Consider the following 4,174-nt stretch of genomic DNA (forward strand, 5'->3'; position numbering starts at 1 on the left):
AAAGATTGAAAATAAACTGACAATGCCATGGCTCGAAATGAAAAATAAAAATGTATGCATAATAAAACACAATACACAACAAAGAAAACCAAAGACTAAGCAACACGAAAACCACCAAAAACATGTGGATATGGCATCAGACAACGAAAAATGAATGAAAAATTCTAGAATTTCACATGTGGATATAATAAGAAAAACAATGAAAAGTTCCAGACTTTAACATGTGGATATTGTATAATACAACCAATGAGAAGGTCCAGATTTAAACATGTGGATATTGAATTAGACAATCATTGAAAAGATCTAGATTTGAACATGTGGATATTGTATAAGACGACTAATGAGAAGGTCCAGATTTAAACATGTGGATATTGAATTAGACAATTATTGAAAAGATATAGATTTGAACATGTGGATATTGTATAAGACAACCAATAAAAAGGTTCAGACATAAACATGTGGATATTGCACCGGACAATCAATGAAAAGGTCCAAACTTGAACATGTGGATATTGCATCAGACAATCAATGAAAAGGTCCAGACTTGAACATGTGGATATAATTTAAAACACAAATGAAAAGTCCAGCCTTGAACATGTGGATATTGAATCAGAAAACCAATGAAAAGATCTAGATTTGAACATGTGGATATTGTATAAGACAACCAATAAAAAGGTTCAGACATAAACATGTGGATATTGCACCGGACAATCAATCAAACAGGTCCAGACTTGAACATGTGGATATTGAATCAGACAACCAATGAAAAGGTCCAGACTTGAACATGTGGATATAACAAAACACAAATGAAAAGTCCAGACTTGAACATGTGGATATTGCATCAGACAATCAATGAAAAGGTCCAGACTTGAACATGTGGATATTGAATCAGACAACCAATGAAAAGGTCCAGACTTGAACATGTGACTATTGAATCAGACAACCAATGAAAAGGTCCAAACTTGAACATGTGGATATTGAATCAGACAACCAATGAAAAGGTCCAGACTTGAACATGTGGATATAACATAAAAACACAAATGAACAGGTCCAGACAAGAACATGTGGATATTGAATCGGAAAACCAATGAAAAGATTTTGATTTGAACATGTGGATATTGTTTAAGACAACCAATGAGAAGGTCCAGACTTGAACATTTGGATATTGAATTAGACAACCATTAAAAGATCTATACTTGAACATGTGGATATTGTTTAAGACAACCAATGAGAAGGTCCAGACTTGAACATGTGGATATTGCATCAGACAATCATTGAACAGGTCCAGACTTGAACATGTGGATATTCATTCAGACAACCAATGAACAGGTCCAGACTTGAAAAGGTGGATATTGATTCAGACAACCAATGAACAGGTCCAGACTTGAACATGTGGATATTGATTTAGACAACCATTAAAAGATCCATACTTGAAAATGTGGATATTGCATTAGACAACCCATAAAAAGGTCCAGACTTGAACATGTGGATATTAAATCAGACAACCAATCAAACAGGTCAAGACTTGAACATGTGGATATTGAATTAGACAATCAATGAAAGATCCAGACTTGTACATGTGGATATTGAATCAGACAACCAATGAACCGGTCCACACTTGAACATGTGGATATTGCACCGGACAATCAATGAAAAGGTCCAGACTTCAACATGTGGATATCAAATCAGACAACCAATCAAACAGGTCCAGACTTGAACATGTGGATATTGAATTAGACAATCATTGAAAGATCCAGACTTGTACATGTGGATATTGTACAAGACAACCAATAAAAAGGTTCAGACATAAACATGTGGATATTGCACCGGATAATCAATGAAAAGGTCCAAACTTGAACATGTGGATATTGCATCAGACAATCAATGAAAAGGTCCAGACTTGAACATGTGGATATAATTTCAAACACAAATGAAAAGTCCAGACTTGAACATGTGGATATTGAATCAGAAAACCAATGAAAAGATCTAGATTTGAACATGTGGATATTGTATAAGACAACCAATAAAAAGGTTCAGACATAAACATGTGGATATTGCACCGGACAATCAATGAAAAGGTCCAAACTTGAACATGTGGATATTGAATCAGACAACCAATGAAAAGGTCCAGACTTGAACATGTGGATATTGAATCAGACAACCAATGTGAAAATCCAGACTTTAACTTGTGGATATTACATCAGACAACAAATGAAAATGTCCAGACTTGAACATGTGGATATTTCACCAGACAACCAATGTGAAGGGTCAGACTTGAACATGTGGATATTTCACCAGACAACCAATGAGAAGATCCAGACCTGAACATGTGGATATTGTATCAGACAACCAATGAAAAGGTCTAGACTTGCACATGTGGATATTGCATCAGACAACCAATGAGAAGATCCAGACTTGAACATGTGGACATTGCATCAGACAACCAATGAAAAGGTCTAGACTTGAATATGTGGATATTTCATCAGACAACCAATGAAAAGGTCCAGGCTTGAGTCAGAATATCTGACACAAATTCCAAAACCTCACCTAAGTACATCCTTAATTTAACTCTTTTTATATTGACTATAATAGTATGTTCTAGGTTTAGGAAGATTGACCTTTTCTAAAATTTTAAACCCATCTCTATACAGTATGGGTTTTACTCATTGTTGAAGGTCGTACAATGAACTCTCGTTAACTTCTACATCATATGGTCCCTGGTGGAGAGTTGTCTCATTGGCAAATATAACAATTCTTCTTATTTTTTTACTAAGTGAAATACTTAACAATGTATAAAACAATTACTGAAAAACAAGGGTTTACTCCATATTATCCCTGGCTTAGTATATATCTAGGATTTTGATTGGTTAATGCACTTCTTTACAAAACCCATAGCCCCCGGACGTTGCTAACCATTATCCTGGGGAACTTCACGCAAGTTTTCATTAGTTCCATGATTGCTCCTTGTGAAATATTGAATTCTGTAAATTATCCATGATGTTTGTATTTAAATATTTAATTCATTAACGATTTTGTCCTATTATGCTGATCATTTACGCTCATTTCATTTAATGCATCACTTGCATTTGACTGCCACATTTTCAAGGAATAGGACTACTAACTTAGCTATGCAAATGACCCACGTTGACGTCACACCATCTATGACGTAACTCTCACAACATTGAGCGCCAAATTTGACTCAATCCAGTTTCTCTGTCTCCGTATTAAAAACGTCGTATATTTGACAAACTGTAGGGTACTACCTTTGGTAAAAAATATGTAAAATTTCCAAATTTGAATAAAAGTTTTTTAGATAATGAATAAAAATTTATTTCACGTTACACTTTGTACCCGAATTTCAATTAAACTCACCCGATTCGGACTAAGACCGGGGATAAATTCGTTATCTACGTTCATATCCGTAGATATGGATATTTTAACACCCTTCATTACCCTGTAAACCCTTCGGCTACACCTCATGGTGTACTGGGGTACTTCAGGGTGTTAAAATTTTCATATCTACGGATATGAACGTAGATAACTTATAATGTTGTCCTCCTGGGAACATATGAAACCAACAAGGAATAAATCAGATGATCAAGCCACATCCTTTTTGTGAGACAAACTGGGTTAACTTACATGAATGAAAAGTAAAATAACAAAAATACAGAACTCCAAGACAAATTCCAAACAACAAGTCCCTTAAAAATTGGCAAAATCAAAAGCTCTAATGCATTAAAGGGATGGATAACAACTTTCATTATATATATTCCTGGTGGTACAGGCATTTCATTATGTAGAAAATGGTGGATCAAACTTGGTTTTATAGCTTGCTAAACCTCTCACTTGTATGAAAGTCGATTAAATTTTGTATATTGAATATAACCTGTCATCATTGTTTGTAGTATGAGGCTCCCACAGGGTACCCCCCTCAGGTCGCAAGGTCGCTTTTAAATTCGTCGAGAGGTCGTTTTTAAGGGAAATGTACAGATCACAGGTCGTATTTCCAAACACAGAGGACGGAAGTTGGTCAGAGGTCATTTTTTTCCAAATTTTACAGGTCGCAGGTCGTTTTCAGAAGGCACTCAGGTCGGAAGTCGCCTCTTAAAAGCCCAGAGGTCGCAGGTCGTTTTTTACCCTGCGGGAGCCTCTAGTATTGTAATAAAATGATACA

Source organism: Mytilus galloprovincialis, chromosome 12 (assembly GCF_965363235.1).
Source record: "Mytilus galloprovincialis chromosome 12, xbMytGall1.hap1.1, whole genome shotgun sequence".
Taxonomy (NCBI): Eukaryota; Metazoa; Mollusca; class Bivalvia; order Mytilida; family Mytilidae; genus Mytilus; species Mytilus galloprovincialis.